We start from the raw sequence: 16,872 nt of genomic DNA, 5'->3' as shown, positions 1-16,872 counted from the left end.
TGAGACAAGTTCACCTCATCAAAACGGTGCCCTTGTGTGTGTGTGTGTGTGTGTGTGTGTGTGTGTGTGTGTGTGTGTGTGTGTGTGTGTGCGTGTGTGCGTGTGTGTGCGTGTGCGTGCGTGGGTGTTTAACACACACACACACACACACACACACACACACACACACACACACACACACACACACACACACACACACACACACACACACACACACACACACACACACACACACACACACACACACACACACACACACACACACACACACACACACACACACACACACACACACACACACACATAAAGACTTGTACAATTATCCCTCGTCCTTCCACTGTCCATACACGCCCATGTCCTACTGCTCAGGGCCAGTCATCGGCGGCCCCCTTCTTAGTCATCCACCAATAACGAGGATGACCTTTTTGTTATGACCCCCCGCCGCCGCCAACCCCTCCCTCCCCCCTAACACAAAACATCACGCTCCCTCGTTTAACAGTAATAGACTTGTTTTTTTTTATAATGATGTTAAACGTGTGTATGTAGTTTTTTTTTGTGGTTAGAGGACGTTTGGCTTGAGCATAAGTATGAAAAAAATCCTACTCTTTAAATCCTTGTTAATGTTTTTTTTTAAGTATTTTTTTTATTATATTCGCTGTTTATTAATCGCTTGAGTTGTCTGTTGCTTACTTCATATTTCTTTGAGCTATTTTCATATTTTCCTTCATCACATTTTCACATCTTCAAGCTCATTTAATATTTGTTTTCAGTATTTAATTATTGTATCGAGTTTAAGCTCCGTTTCTAATCACTTTTATTTTCATTTTGTTTATATCTCCACATTTCGTTTGCGCAATTTCACATTTTCCTTCTTCACGTTTCCACATTTTTCCATCTCCCTCGTCTGCTAAACTGTTCTCCTTCCCTTGCATGTTGCCTTCCTGCTCTGCTTCCTTTTCTGTCGTCTATGGTGTCGATCCTCCCCTCAGGGTTAAGAGTGTCATGCAGATCCTGTTAAGAGGGTTCAGTCGTGTTGCCTCTCTGCATTCCAGTTTACGTTCCTGTCAGTTTACTTATATATTATTTTTTGCTTCTGCTTTGTTGCATCTTGTCTTTCTGCTTGATTGCTTGTTGGCTTGTATGACCTGATGTTTGTTTGTTTGTGTGAGTGTTCTCTTTTACGTGCTGGGTTAAATTTTGCTTGCTTGCTTGTTTTCTCTTTGCTTCCTTCTCTTATTTACTTATTTGTATTCGTGTTATCTTATGTATTTTTTATCGCCTTATTAAGTTTTCCGCTGCCTCGTTCATTTATATCCTTAATTATGGGTTTCCTTACTAATTGTCTTTCTACAATATAATTTTTTCCCTCTCTTATTAAGTTTCTTGTTTGTTTAAGTTGTTTGTTGAATTGCTGATTTATTTTCTGGCTTCCATGTTTGTTTCTTTCCTCGCTCGCCAATTCTTTTCGCCCTTGCTGTTCTCCTGCTCCCGTGCTGCTAGTTTCACCTCCTCATTTACCTGCCAACCCGCCCACCTGCTTGCCTGCCTACTTGCCCTTTCCCGCCTCTCACCTGCCGCCCACATCTGAAAGCAAGCGCCGCCTTCACACACAAACACGCACACACACAAAAAACACCCTCTGCCTTTTTCTTCATGTATAGCTTTAGCACAACTTTTACTGGTCTCTTCGCTTTGCTTTCTTTCGACTTCTATTTTTTTGTCTAGTATTTTTTCTATTTCTATTTCGGCTCCCATTTTTTTTTGGGGGGGGGTGAGATTAAGGAGTGTTGTTTTCCCTGATCATTCAACTATTTTTCTTTATTTACCTTTTGTCTATTTTTTTCTTCCTATTGCCTTTTTTTAATGTCTGATCAATCCTTTTTCTTTCTTCTTATTTCCTCTTTGCGCGTTCATCATTCGCCTTTCTCATTCACTTTGCTTCCTCAATCGAATCTTTTCACTGATCAGCATGTGTTCGTTTCTCCGTGTGTTTGTGTTTGCAGGAGCGTAGTGTTTGCGCCTCCGTCTGTCTGTCTGTTGATCTCGCCGTGATTCTGTGTGCTCTTCTAATTGTACCTGTCCGTCCTGCCACCTTCCCTCGCTCACCTTGCCCACCTCTTCGTCGCACTTGCTCTCCTCTCTCGCTATTTCCACGCGCATTTCAATTTATTTTCTCGCCTGTTTATTCTGCTTGCATTTGTTTCCTTCACTCCCTTTGTTTGCTTCCTCTTTCCGACTTTTCATCTCTTGTTTGCCTTCACGCTCCCGAATTTTGATTTATGAGAGAGAGAAAAAAAGCAAGAATCAGAGGAGAAAGTTAAAGCACGAGAAGGAATTAGAGGAGGAAAAGGTTGAAGATAAGGACTAGATAGAGGAAAAGGAGAGAAGAAGCAAGGAAGAATATAAAAAAAGGAAGAGAAGTAAAAGTAAAGAAAAAAAATCAAGGAGGAATGTTAGGGAGATAACGGAGGAGAAGGTCAGAGGAAGAATAAAGGGAAGAAAATTGTAAAAAAGCGTACTTATTGTGAAGAAAAGTAAGTGTAAAGAAATACGTTAATAGTACACATAACAATTAGAAAAATGTTGACCCTAATTGAGAAAAAATGTTACGAAAAAAATGTAAAACGCGAAGCAATTGTTGAAAACCTTTGAGGCTTTTTTGGAACGTCGCCAGATTTTTTTTTCAGTGTGTGTGTGTGTGTGTGTGTGTGTGTGTGTGTGTGTGTGTGTGTGAGAGAGAGAGAGAGAGAGAGAGAGAGAGAGAGAGAGAGAGAGAGAGAGAGAGAGAGAGAGAGAGAGAGAGAGCATGTTTGTGGTTTAGGAGACAAGACGTAAAGAGGAGTGATTTTAGCCTTTAATAGTGTGGGAGGGAGAGAGGAAAGGAGGGGAGGTTAGGAATAGATGGAGGGAGAGAAGAGAAAACAAGAAGGGGAGGGAGGGAGAAGAGGGAGTAGACTGAAGGAGAGAGGAAGAAGAGGAAGAGCAAGGAGAGGGAGGGAGGGATGAGATGGAAGAGATGGAAGGAGTAGATTGACAAAGTGAAAAGCAACTGGAAGGGGAGAGAATGAAGGAGAGAGGAAAGGAGGGTAGGTGAGGAGTAGATGGAGGGAGAGAGTAGAGAGCAAATAGGGAGGGAGGGAGGGAGGAAAGGAAAGAGCAAGAGGAGGGAGAAGGGAAGGAGGGAGAGAGGAGAGAGCAAAAGGAGGGAGGGAGGGAGAGAGGAGAGAGCAAGGATGGAGTGAAGGAGGGAAGAGGGGAGAGAGGAAAAGGAGGGAGGCAGGGAGGAAAAGAGGAGAGAGCAAGGATAGAGTAAAGGAGGGAAGAGGGGAGAGAGGAAAAGGAAGGAGGGAGGGAGGAAGAGAGGAGAGAGCAAGGATAGAGTAAAGGAGGGAAGAGGGGAGAGAGGAAAAGGTGGGAGGGAGGGAGGAAGAGGGGAGAGAGCAAGGATGGAGTGGAGGAGAGAAGAGGGGAGAGAGGAAAAGGAGAGAGGCAGGGAGGGAGAGAGGAGAGAGCAAGGATGGAGTGAAGGAGGGAAGAGGGGAGAGAGGAAAAGGAGGGAGGCAGGGAGGGAGAGAGGCTGGATGCTGAGCTGATTATGAAACTAACTACTTTTTTTCCTGTTTGGAGGTGAGGTGGTTAGGGGAGCCGTAACCCTGCAAGGAATTTCATCACTCGCTTACTCAAACTTCTTTTTTGTGGACCATTCGAGACATTTATATCTCTCTCCGGACGCTTAGCTGCCTTAGTTTGTGGCTCCGCTTACTTCTTTTTATGCTGAATTGGTTTTCTTTTACATTCGTCTCACTTTTGCCTCATGTTCAAACTCTGCGATAGATTTACTGTTTATTATGGATTCTTTGTGGCTAGATTTATTGCTTCGTTTACTTCCGTTGTTGACTTCATTACTATTCTTTCCAATGCTGTTCACTTTGGCCTCATATTCAAACTCCTTTATTCTTCTATTTCATATCCGTGTGAGAAATTTACGGATCATTTTAGACTCTCAGCTGCCTGTGTTTATTGCTTCGTTTATTTCTGCTGTTCTTTTCATTCCTATTCTTTTTTATTAGTTTCATTTTTGCCTTTTACTCAGACTCCTTATTTTCTCTTTTTTTTTTTAGTGTGGGAAAGTTACCGCTCCATCTGCACGTTCATCTGTCTTAATTTACTGCTGTATTTAACTTACTATGTTGTTCTTTAATTAATTTTCTCTATCGGTGTCACATTTTCCTCTTTTCAGTCTCTTTCGGCACCACAAATGTGTTTCCCTATTTTATACTCGTTTTTTTTCTTTTTAGTGGTAACAGTTTCTTATTTCATTCTCGCTTTCCGTGCATCAGAATAATTTCCCTTGACTGCTATTGAACATTTAGAAATAATGGGTGAATAGGAAAAAAATTATATTAATTTCCACGAACACAATAATTTTAGTCTCGGATATTTTTTTTTCGTATCTGTTTAACCTTTACTAGAACAGGAGGGGGAGGAAGAGTAGGGGAAGGGGAAGGGGAAGGAGAAGGCGAGGGGGAAGGGGATGGGGAAGGGGGAGGGGCAGGGAGAGGAGGAGGCGGTGGCTGAGTGGTTAGCATGCCGGCCCCGCATTCCGCCGCGCTATCGATGATGCGGGTTCGAATCCGCCGCTAACCACCTGGGATTTTTCAGTCACCGCCGAGTGGCCTAAGACTACCCACATGCTGTCCTGAAGACCACCCATCAACCCGGACTCTAGAAGAAGCTGTGCAACGCAAGTGAAATCAAGAATGAGCTCCGGGGGGCAGCATGAGCCAGTAATAATGGCGCCACTATAAACACTTGCCTGGGCCATGACGGGCTCGGGCTGACCATCAGGCCTCGGTGTAATAGTCTACCGACGCTATAGGCCAGATGTAAAAAAAAAAGGAGGAGGAGGAGGAGGAGAAAAAGAAGAAGAGGAGGAGGAGGAGGAGGAGGAGGGTGTGGTTAGGTCTAGCGGTAAAGATTAAAAAGAATCCGAAAACAGCAACGCTTTTTTAAGATGACGAAAGTAGGTCCCGTTAGTCAGGAAGCTGCGGGTTGTTTGTTTGTTGGTTGGTTGGTTTAATTTTACGTGTTTGTTATTCTCTAGTTATCTTCCTATGCTTTACTGATTTGATTTTTCTCTTGCGAAGTTTCTTTGCATATATTTTTCCTTTTTTTTGTTTTGTTTGGCTCAAATTTGTTGAAAAAGTAATCATAAAACTGTCCAGAAAGAAAAGACAAACATAACACCATATACCCATTCAGCAAATATATAAACAGAGAACAGGCAAGAAAACAGGACAGTACGAGGAGAGAAAGAATCAGAAGGAAAAGACACGTAAAAGTAGACTGCAGGAAAGGAAAACTCACTCACTAAAAAAGGCCAAACGAAATGTATTGTGAGTCGTGGAAGGTATTATGGAAAAATAGAACGACAGCTGTCACATGTTATTACGGATTTCACCCTTAACCAGTACCATAGTAGTAGTAGTAATGGTAGTCGTAGTAGTAGTAGTAGTAGTAGTAATATAAAAAGAATTGTTCGTGGTGGCAGTAGTGTTGATCATAAAACTAGAATGAATAATGCTGATTACAATAACAACAACGACCACAGGCATCTAGTTGACAAGGTTATAAAAGCAAACAAAAATAAAACACACCAGGTGGGGGAGGAGAACTAAAAGTGGGCGGGCGGGCGGGCCAGAACGAGGCAGGGGAGAAGGTAGTAAGGCAGCATGATATATAAGGTAGGGAGGGAGGACAGGCAGGTACATAGTGGAGGGAGGGAGGGAGGACAGGCAGGTACCTAGTGGAGGGAGGGAGGGAGGACAGGCAGGCAGGTACATAGTGGAGGGAGGGAGGAGGCAGGCAGGTACATAGTGGAGGGAGGGAGGGAGGAGAGGCAGGCAGGTACATAGTGGAAGGAGGGAGGGAGGAGAGGCAGGCAGGTACATAGTGGAGGGAGGGAGGGAGGACAGGCAGGTAGATAGTGGATGGAGGGAGGGAGGACAGGCAGGCAGGTACAGAGTGGAGGGAGGGAGGGTGGGAGGACAGGCAGGTACATAGTGGAGGGAGGGAGGGAGGAGAGGCAGGCAGGTACTGAGTGGCGGGAGGGTGGGTGGACAGGCAGGTACCTAGTGGAGGGAGGGAGGGAGGTGAGGCAGGCAGGTACATAGTGGAAGGAGGGAGGGAGGAGAGGCAGGTACACAGTGGAGGGAGGGAGGGAGGACAGGCAGGTACATAGTGGAGGGAGGGAGGGAGGACAGGCAGGTACATAGTGGAGGGAGGGAGGGAGGACAGGCAGGTACATAGTGGAGGGAGGGAGGGAGGAGAGGCAGGCAGGTACATAGTGGAGGGAGGGAGGGAGGACAGGCAGGTACATAGTGGAGGGAGGGAGGGAGGACAGGCAGGTACATAGTGGAGGGAGGGAGGGAGGAGAGGCAGGCAGGTACATAGTGGAAGGAGGGAGGGAGGAGAGGCAGGCAGGTAGGCGATAGGTGGCTGTAGGTGAGACGTGGCTATCGTGCATCATGTTTAGGGGAGGCAGGACAGCGGCGGCAGTACTTGTAGAATGCTAAAGTAAAAACTCGAAGTCGTGTATCAGTTATCCTTGGCGGCAGAACCAGAACGTCCCGCCGCTCCTGTTGCTGGTGTCTGGTGGCGGTGGTGGTGGTTGTGGTGGTGGAGGAGGAGGTGGTCTATTGTATTTTTTTTTTGTGGGTTTATTGTTTCGTTTTGGTGTAATAGTGCTGTTTTATTTTTTGTTGTGGAGCTGTTGTCGTGATTCCTCCTGTCACTTCGATTGTCTTTGTCCGTCTGTCTGGATGTCGTTCAAATTGTCTGTGTTTTTGTCTGTGTACGTTCTTCGTTTGTGTCTGTTTATCTGTCTTTCTGTCTACCTGCTTTAAGTAACACACACACACACACACACACACACAACACGCACAACACGCACACGCTCGCCCCACGCCCATATTGCACACAGACCCCCCCACACACGTACACTATCCCCCCCACCCCAACACACACACACACACACACACACACACACACACACACACACACACACACACACACACACACACACACACACACACGCCCTCACATACCTCTCTACTTTTACTGGGCACTGGGCAGCGGCGTGACCCTTTTGACCTTGTTTAAGAGGAGAAAAAATTTGAGACACGGGAATTTTCTGGGTTTTAATGTTCTCCTTCCTTCCCCTTACCCAACTGCATTCCCTTCTCTCCCTTCTCTCTGTTCCTCTTCCTTTCTTCGGCAATTCCTAACATTTTCCTTCTTATTCTTAATCTACGAACGCTTTCCTTGCCCGTTAACCTAATTTAACTCTGCGTCCTGACCACACCCTCGTCCCTCTTCTTATCCTCCTCCTCCTCCTCCTCCTCCTCCTCCTCCTCCTCCTCCTCCTCCTCCTCCTCCTCCTCTTCCTTCTCCTCCTCCTCATTTATCGCAGGTGTGCACGTGGATAATTGCGCCACGTCTTGTCTATACAGGTAAACATGGCATTTATGAATCACCTTGACTCTATTTATCTATCTCTTTCTATTTATATCTCCCCTTTACTAAGCACCTTGAACTTAACGCTTGATCCTTAAAACTCGTATATAGTCTCAGGACAGTTGCATTTTATCGCTAAGTGGGAGATACAAAAAAAAAAGACGTTCTATTCTAATCCTGATGAATAACCTCCATATATCAGCGACCTCGAGTAACTAACCTTCGATGTCACTTAGATGCTGCACTCCATCCCTCGACTTAACTTACCCTTTGTTGCCCTTTCGTCCGTGTCACCTAATCCCTGGTGTCCATTTACTCCCTGTCCCTACTGCTCCTTTTTTTAATCAAGGGTTTAGCAAGGAGGAGATTAATGGAGGAGGTACAGTAGGGAGGAGTAGAGGAAAGGCAGTAGGAGTGTATTGATGGAGGCTCGTTAATTGTTTGATGTAGGAATTGTCTATCGAGCACCTAATTTGTATACCCTAGTCGTCCTTTCCTGTCTTCTCCCTATCCTTTCCTTCTGTTCTTCATTTGTCTTTGTCCCCTACACGCTCTCTCCTATAGCCAACACCTTTCTCCTTATCCCTCTCCTGTCCTCCTTTCCACTTCAATCCCCTCTCAGCCACTTTCTCAACACTCCCTCCCTTCGTTAAGACCATGTTCTAATCCAGTCTGCTCTACATCCTCCCTGACCAACTCCCTTCTCTCCTCACTCTTGATAATCTGAAACCCTCTTACCTTCATCCGTCCCCCACGCCACCTTTCCTTTCCTTTCCCTTTAGTTCTCTATAGTTTACCTCGTTTTCCTATAATTTTCTTCGCCTTTACTTATTTTCCTATATTTTCCCTCTAACTCGCTTCCTCATAGTTGCATTCACTTTCTTTTCCTTTGCTTTCTTCCTCTTTCCTTATCTTTCCTTTCCTTCCTTTCTCTTTCCTTGCCTTCTTTTTTATTCCCTTCCCTTCCCTTCCCTTCCCCTTCTTCCCTTCTTTCCCCAATACGCCCTATACCCTTATCTCCCTTCCCCACCACCCTCCACGGACCTTCGCCACCTCACCATACTTTCCTTGCCCCGCCCTCGCCACACCATAGGCACCCTTTCTTACCCCTCCCCCCTCTGCACCACACCCCTTTACACCCGCTCCATCACACCCCTGCACCCCGCCCATGGCCTGCCCTTCACCTTGCCAGCCTGGAGACGTGTTGGGGCAGTGGTCCACCCTGACGTTCCTGGACCTCTCCCTTCCCCTTATTCTTCCTTCCCTTCCCTTCCCTTCCCTTCCCTTCCCTTCCCTTCTCCTCCCGTCCCCTCTGGCCCACTCTTACCCTGAGTCTGACCACGCCCTGACGTAAATACACACACACACACACACACACACACACACACACACACACACACACGAACCCAGTTACGCAATCCATCGTAAAAGAGGAAGGAAAAAAAGAGGGAGTGGGAGAATATAACAAAAAATGGGATTGGATAAGTGAAGGTGTTAAAGAAAACGTGATTAACTGATGAGTTTTTTGCACGATTAACTTGTTTTTTGGTGGGGGAGACGATTTTTTTAACACAGACTAAGTTACGAATTGAGGATAAAGACGTTCAGTTAGTTCAGTTAGTGAGAGAAAGAAAACGTAACTAATGACATCTACCTTTTTTTCCTTCTCATTTTTCACACGTGGTTGTGGTTTTAATTAATCTTCAAAACCGAGTAAACCGAGTACCGGATGATTACTTTCCTTTCAAGCAACAGGCAGACAGCAGATCGTACAGGGAGGGCTGGGCGGAGGGGGCTGGATGGCAGTATTATCACCAGGAGGCTAGAAGGGGGGAGGAGTCAAGGGGTTGCCAGAGATGAGAAGTGTTCAAATTCGTGTGGTGAGAGAGGACTTTGAAATCATGTCTTACAATATTTAATTTTCCTCTAATTTCGAAAGAGCTACAGTACTCCATTCCTGTACGAGATAAACACAGAAGGATCAAGGTCTATAGATTGTAGGTAGGTATATATGAGGCAGATAATCAATACACATATGCATATTCCACGCCGCCAGTCTTGCATCATTTATGTTTTAACCGCGATTATGAGTTTAATTTCCAAGGCTGATGGTCTATAATGTGACTTGCCAGGTCGATTACTCTGGCTTTATTAGTCCAACAGATGTCAGGCTGATGATCTGTAACGTGAATTACCAAGTTGATTACTCTGGCTTAATTAGTCCAATAGATGTCTGGCTGATGATTTGTACCGTGAATTACAAAGTTGATTACTCTGGCTTTATTAGTCTATCAGATGTCAAGCTAATGATCTGTAACGTGAATTACAAAGTTGATTACTCTGGCTTAATTAGTCCAATAGATGTCTGGCTGATGATTTGTACCGTGAATTACAAAGTTGATTACTCTGGCTTAATTAGTCCAACAGATGTCAGGCTGATGATCTGTACCGTGAATTACCAAGTTGATTACTCTGGCTTAATTAGTCCAATAGATGTCTGGCTGATGATTTGTACCGTGAATTACAAAGTTGATGACTCTGGCTTAATTAGTCCAATAGATGTCTGGCTGATGATTTGTACCGTGAATTACAAAGTTGATTACTCTGGCTTAATTAGTCCAATAGATGTCTGGCTGATGATTTGTACCGTGAATTACAAAGTTGATTACTCTGGCTTAATTAGTCCAACAGATGTCTGACTGATGACCTCCTCCTCCTCCACCTCCTCCTACTCCTTTTAGCACTCCAAACTTTCCTGTAGCACTCTTACTACTTGAACTTTTCCCCTTCCCCTTCCAACTCATCCCTTTACTATTACTCCTTCTCCTCCCAATTCTCTTTCTTCTTAGTCGACCTCATTTTTTCCTCTCTCTCGCCCTCGTCATCAGGCATAACCACACCCAATTGATTTAGTACTATTTTCTGTGTCACTAGTCCAGGGCGGCCTTCAGATGGGGGGCCTACCGCTGTGCCTCATTATTAGGTTACTTAATACTGAGTGTCTTGTGTTGCGTCAATGAGGGAGGGAGTTTGTATCCCGCCGTTGTGTTGTTCTGGGGTTGATGGGCGTTAGTGGGCTTTCCCGGTGTTTATTTATTTTTATTTTCTTTTGCCTTCCTTTTGCTCTGTATGTCTATGTGGTGGTGTGCTTTCGCGGTTTTTATTTTCTTTATTTTTTTGTTTTGTTTATTTTTTGCTTTGTATGTGTGTTTGTTTTGTTGTCTTCCTTGTTGTTTGTCTGTGGTTTCCTCTTGCTGGTTTTCTCTTTGCCATCCGTTCTTTCTGTTTTTTTTCTGTCTCTCTGTATCTGTCTGTGTTTGTCCACATCTGTATCTCTTTTTATAGCCGTGTTTCTTTTTCTGAGTTCGTGAATGTCCTCGATCTATCTAGTTTTTTTGCTCACTTTAATCCTTTTTTTTTTCTCTACACGTAACCTTCAATCAGTAATCCCTTATCCTTAGTTTCAGGAAATTTCCCTTCACTTCCCATTTCACTTCCCCTCATCGATCTTATTTCCCATTAGCCACGCTGTGATTACGCCTTCCTCCTTCCCTCCTTTTCTCAGTTTTTCTCTATTTCTCTCCATCATCACCGTAGGAAATTGTCGCAGTCCACCATGACGAAAAAACACTTCCCTTTTTTTTTACCATTATTTCATGGTCATTATTTTCCCTGTTTTCCTTCTTTTAGTTTCATCCCAACGCCAACAAATCAGTGTTTATATTCACTTTTATATTTTTTATTTATTTATATTCTTTTCTATGTCACTCTCTGCTTTGTTTTTTCCTCTCTCGTTTTCTCATCTTTCCCATCTACCCATACATTTCATCCTTTTTTCCCTCATTTCCTCTTTTTAATCCCTTCTTATTTCTTCCATCCTTCCTCTATTCTCCTGTTCCCTCTTTCCATCTTACATGCCCCTATTCTTTAACTCTTAACCCCCCCCCCCCCCTGTCCACCAACACCACACCCTAACGACCTTGAAACGAACCACCACCACCACCGTCAGCAGCATCACCTTCGTCACCGCCGCAGCCTCGCCAGGGACAAAGGGGAGGACGCTAAGGTCAGGGAGGCTCCAGAGAAAGAAGTCTTTTGTGGATGCCGTCTGGTGAGGCGTGTCTGGAGATGGGGGGGTGACGGGGAGTGGGAGGGGAATTACGAGTACTCCTTCCACACCCTCCGTGCCTCCCTACTCCACCCTCAAGGTCGTAAGAGGGTGGGGAGGGGGTTGGGATCGGTTTTGTTGGCGGTAATCAAGAAGTGGATGGTGGAAGGGGATTAGAAAGAGGAATGAGATGGGGAATTTTGTGGCTTTTTTTTTTCTTATTCTTCATCACCTGCTTTTTTTCTATCTTCTTATTCCTCTTTTTTTTCTTTTTTCTTGTTCGTGTTCTCGTTGGCGTTGTATTGAGAGGCATGGAGGAAAAGTTAGAGTGGGAAATGAGGAATGGGATGTAAGAGGAAGTTTTGGGCTAGTCTCTTTTGGAGTTGTAGAGAGAGGAATAATGGAAGAGGAAAAGTGGAAAAAAAGAGGAATCGTATGGGAGTTTGTTGAGGGGGCGGGTAGTAGCGAGAGGAATGGTGAAAGGAGATGAGTGAGAAGAGAGAAATGGGGTTGGGAGAGGGGAAATTAAGGGTAGGTAGTGTGGGGGGAGTAACAGCAAGATAAGTGATGCTGGGAATGGTCTGAGAATAAAGAGGGGTGAGGTGGGCGGAAGGAAAGGAAAGGGTAGTCAGGATTTATCGAGTGGGAATGGTAATGAGATGAATGGTGTCGTGGATGGGATGTTAAGGCCCTGAAGACTTATTAGGTGGGAAGATAAAAGGATGCGATGGGCATTTGGGAGAGGATATGGAATGGGAGAGATGAGGGGGAAGGAGATGATGAAGGACAAGTGAGGTTGGATAATAGGAAAGGGTAGGTAAAGGATAGCATAGGATGGGATGTGTTGGGAGAGGAGAGGTTAGGAGGAGGTGATATCTGAAGGACGAGTCAGTGGTGTTGGATAATAGGTCTTGGGTGGAGTTGAGCGGCCATAAAGAATAGGGTTGAGTGGGGGCTGGGCGTGGTTGGGCTCCGTATACTCGAGTTCCGTCACGTACGTATTGTTAAAAGGTGGTTTGGAAAGAGGGGGAATAGGAGAGTCTTAGAAGGAGGGTGAATTAGGTTGAGCTTCTGTTTGTTTTTTATCGGCGTTGCAGACGCCGATCAACAGATTGTTCATCTTGTTGTTGTTGTTGTTCTCTTCAAGTTATTTTCCTGGCTTACCCATGCATTGTAGACATGACATTGTATAATAATATTTGTTAGCCCTCATGCCATTATAAAGAAAGTCATTTTTTTACGTCTTGGCCTGTGGCGTCGGTAGGCCCTCATAGTAGGGCCTGATGGTCGGCCCCAACCCATTGTGGCGCAGGCAAGTGTTTATAGTGGCGCCATCTTTGCTTTTCAGCATTTTCCATTTTAGACCCCTAGTTGCATAATATAAATTGTTGGGGGGTGTTGGAGGGTCATGCGACGCCGATCTAGCACAGTTTTGTGCTAGTAAAGCTTGTTTTGTTTGTATTGGTCCGGGAATGATCGTTGTTGTTGTTGTTGTTGTTTGTTGTTAGAGATTTTTGTTGTTTTCTTTGTGATGTTGTCAATGATTTTGTCGTTTTCGGTTGTTTTTCTTATTCTTCATCACCTGCTTTTTCTTCTGTCTCTTCTTATCCCTCGTTTCTTTTATTTTTCTTGTTTTTGTTTTTGTTTTCTTTTTCTTTTCCTTTTTTTTATATTTTTTCTGCTATTTCTTTTCCTCTTTCTCCTTTTTCGTCTTCTTTATTTCTTTTACGTTAGGATAAACATTATTATTCTTTTTGCTTCATCTCTTTTTCAACATTTTACTCACTTATATCGTATTATCTGCCATCATACATTTATATAATTTCTTGATCACTTAAAATTTTGTTTCCACGTAATTTTCTTTTCCTTACATTTTCTTTTTTTACATCACAGTTCCTCCCGCTGCTCGTGCTTGTTGTCAGGTTGTGAGCGTGCTGTTGCGTAAAGGCCCCGAACCGAGTCGCCTTCACGCCTTCTGATTACGTTTTTTCATATCCTTCCTCCCCTCCTCCACCGGCAGCCCCGTTAGTCCATGAGAGGCTGTGAAGGTGGATTGGTGTGTGTATTGTCAGTGTGGGAGCGTTCTATACACATATACCCAACTATACACACTTCTCTATACCTGTCTGTACTCTAATGTAAGGGTATCGCTCATTTATCTTTATATAAGCACATCTTTATCAAGTTTTCTGTCCCTTGTAAACATCTATCCGACTTTACACACTTATCTAGATACCTTTCTGTACTCTATTATACGTGAATCTTCATTTGAGGTTAATTTACGTTCACTTATGCACACCTTTGTCAAATACCTGTCCCTTGTTCATAAATATCCAACTCGTCACACTCGTGTCTGAATCTATATATCTACTAATGCACGTAAATAATTTTTTTGTATATATATAACTGTACATGCACTCCTTTATTTACCCACCTGCTTTTCTACACATATATCCAACTTTACGCTACCTTTTATGTACCTGTTGTGAGTTTTAATATGAGTAAACCCCCTTTTCATATACCTGTGCACTCCCTTACACTCTAATCACCATATCCCTACTCCCTTTTCTCTATACCTGCGTCATTACATTCACCTGTACACCTTTTTTTACACGTTCATATTAACATTCACCTACAACGAACGCTCCACACCTTTCCTCACATCCACACCTACACCCTTACCTTTAGTTTTGCCGACCTACATAAAAGTCAGCGAGTGAAACCTTAAACCTTTACTGTAAGGAGGTAAGGTAGTGCAAGTATATAGGTGACTGACCAGCACTCTCTTGCTCGATGGTTTATTGCCTGACTTTTATTACTGACGCTGATATTGCATTGACGCGATGACCTGAATTTGGACTTAATTATCCGACCCTTGTATCGATTCTTTTAAGGCTGTATTTGGATAGCGTTGGGGTTTAGCACATCCTATAGGTATTTTGTTACCTCTTGGATGACATTCATATACGCACAAACAAGCAAACACGTAAACTAACACAAGCACAAGCCCACGGAAGGGAGAATGCCATCGTAACAGCCCTCAGGTACTTTGCTTCACCTGCATCTCTCCTCATCCCTCCCTCCTTTCTCCCTCTCTTCGTTCTCCTCGTCTCTCGGAAGCCTCCCCACCCAACCTCACCACGCCCTTCTCTCTTCCACACCAAGGTTATCCCGTATGAACTGACAAGGAGGAGGAGGAGGAGGAGAAGGAGAAGAGGATTATCATGTCCACCTTAATTCCTTGGTTCTTCCGCATCCTTCAGCAGGGCGCATCCTTCACGCCCCCGGGCAGTGATGAGGTCTGGGGATGGTTTTAAGAGGACCTCAAACATGCTTCCTCTCTCCCTCCTCTTCTTCATGTCCTTCCTCCTCCTCCCCCTTTCTCCCCTTCCCTCCTTGCTGTCGTTTGTACTCTTCACTGCACTTGTGTTTATGTAAATTTCCCTCATCTGTTACACTCGGTCTATTTTTCTCCTTGTTTATTATCTTCATCTTGGCTTTGTTGTTGATGCTGGTGATGTTTATTTACATTTTTCTATTTTGTTGTTGATGTTGTAGATGATGTTCTTCTTATGTCTTCCTCCTCTTCCTCCTCCTCCTCCTCCTCCTCCTTCAATATTCAAGTACTACACGTAATACTATTTTTTTTTCTTCCGTAATAATTTCGCGAAGGTTTACTGCTTTTCGCCCCTTAGTTACGGAAGGTGTGTGTGTGTGTGTGTGTGTGTGTGTGTGTGTGTATGTGTTGTTATTACTGGCCATTGCAGTAGTAGTAGTAGTAGTAGTAGTAGTAATAGTAATCATCATAGTAACACTACTACTACTACTACTACTACTACTACTACTACTAATAATAATAATAATAATAATAATAATAATAACAGCAATAAAGAAAAGAATTCCCGTGGGAAAATGTCAAAATATGCAAGGTTGCGAAATATACACCTTAATTGTTTCTAATGATGGGATACGCACATGACCACACACACACACACACACACACACACACACACACACACACACACACACACACACACACACACACACACACACACACACACACACACACACACGCAACACAACCTTGGACCACGCCCAGCAATGGCGGCGCAGCAACTATCCGTGAGTCTCAAATGGCTTGACACACACACACACACACACACACACACACACACACACACACACACACACACACACACACACACACACAAACACACACATTAGAGCATTCCTTTTCACCTGCCTTCCTCATTTACACCAGGTGGCAGGCTCGGCGCGTGACCACTTGTTTATAATGAGAGAAAGAAAATGAGCGACTAATTTACTTACACTCTGAAGGGCTGACTAAGGGAAAGTGACTTAATTGCTGCGTTGCATTTAATTTTGCATTCGTTTATTGGACAGGTGTAAGGGAAATTGATGCGCTGGTGTTTTTTTTTATATATTTTTTTATGTTGAGATGAAATGGAAAAAGATGATAACAATACTCTTCAACCTTTATCAATTTGCTCTGCTTCGAATCTAACTAATCCTAAGCTAATGGTGAGGATCGACGGGAAAGCCTTGTAGGAGAGACGGAAGAGAACGAAAATGGGAAGGCAGAAGGGAAGGATGGAGAGCGATGAAGAGAGGCAAATGTCATTCATACACTTTTTAACCGCAAACGATACAGTATTACTTTTAACCTCATTTAGTTATTTTTCTCATGTGGTGTAGACTGAGTCCTCCACGATTACATCTCCCTTCTTCATCTATTGTTTTCAGAATGGGCAAATAAAGGAGCAAGGAAGCTGCATTTATCACCTTCTGCTATTGTATAATCATCTTTTCTCGCCCCTTTTGGATGTATGAATATGTCGGTCGTTAGTGCAGCTTCTTAGTTCCCTTCGATATTTTTACTCTTCTTACACTTCGATATTTCTGCTTTCATCATTCTAAGATCACCGTGGACACTGAATTAATTACTTTTTCCCTTATATGTTCTCTCATCTGGGTAAATTAACCACACACAGAAAAGCGACTCAGTATTACGTTTCCCTTCTATATTTTTACTCTCCCCTTTCTGTCTGAGTTGCGGGAAGGTTACCGTAAGTTGCGGTCGTTGGTTTGTACGACAGACACGAGAGACGAGGGTTGGTCGGCCGGCCTTGGCACGCGACACGCCGTACAGTGTTACCAGCACGGCAGAAAGTCCTTGAGTCGAGTGCCGTTTGATTTGATCTGACTGTTCAGCAAAGCGTTGTTCCGTT

The 16,872-nt window shown here is 44.0% G+C and overlaps 1 protein-coding gene across 1 annotated transcript in view; it reads right to left on the bottom strand.

The window, feature by feature from the left end:
* Positions 1–16,872, bottom strand: part of LOC127000003 (mucin-5AC-like) — a 153,287-nt gene that overhangs the window by 124,983 nt on the left and 11,432 nt on the right. The gene's annotated exons all lie outside the window — the stretch shown is intronic.

This window comes from Eriocheir sinensis, chromosome 17 (genome assembly GCF_024679095.1).
Source record: "Eriocheir sinensis breed Jianghai 21 chromosome 17, ASM2467909v1, whole genome shotgun sequence".
In the NCBI taxonomy this organism is placed as follows: domain Eukaryota; kingdom Metazoa; phylum Arthropoda; class Malacostraca; order Decapoda; family Varunidae; genus Eriocheir; species Eriocheir sinensis.
Note: the sequence above shows the minus strand (reverse complement) of the source record. Positions and strands in the feature narration are given on the sequence as shown.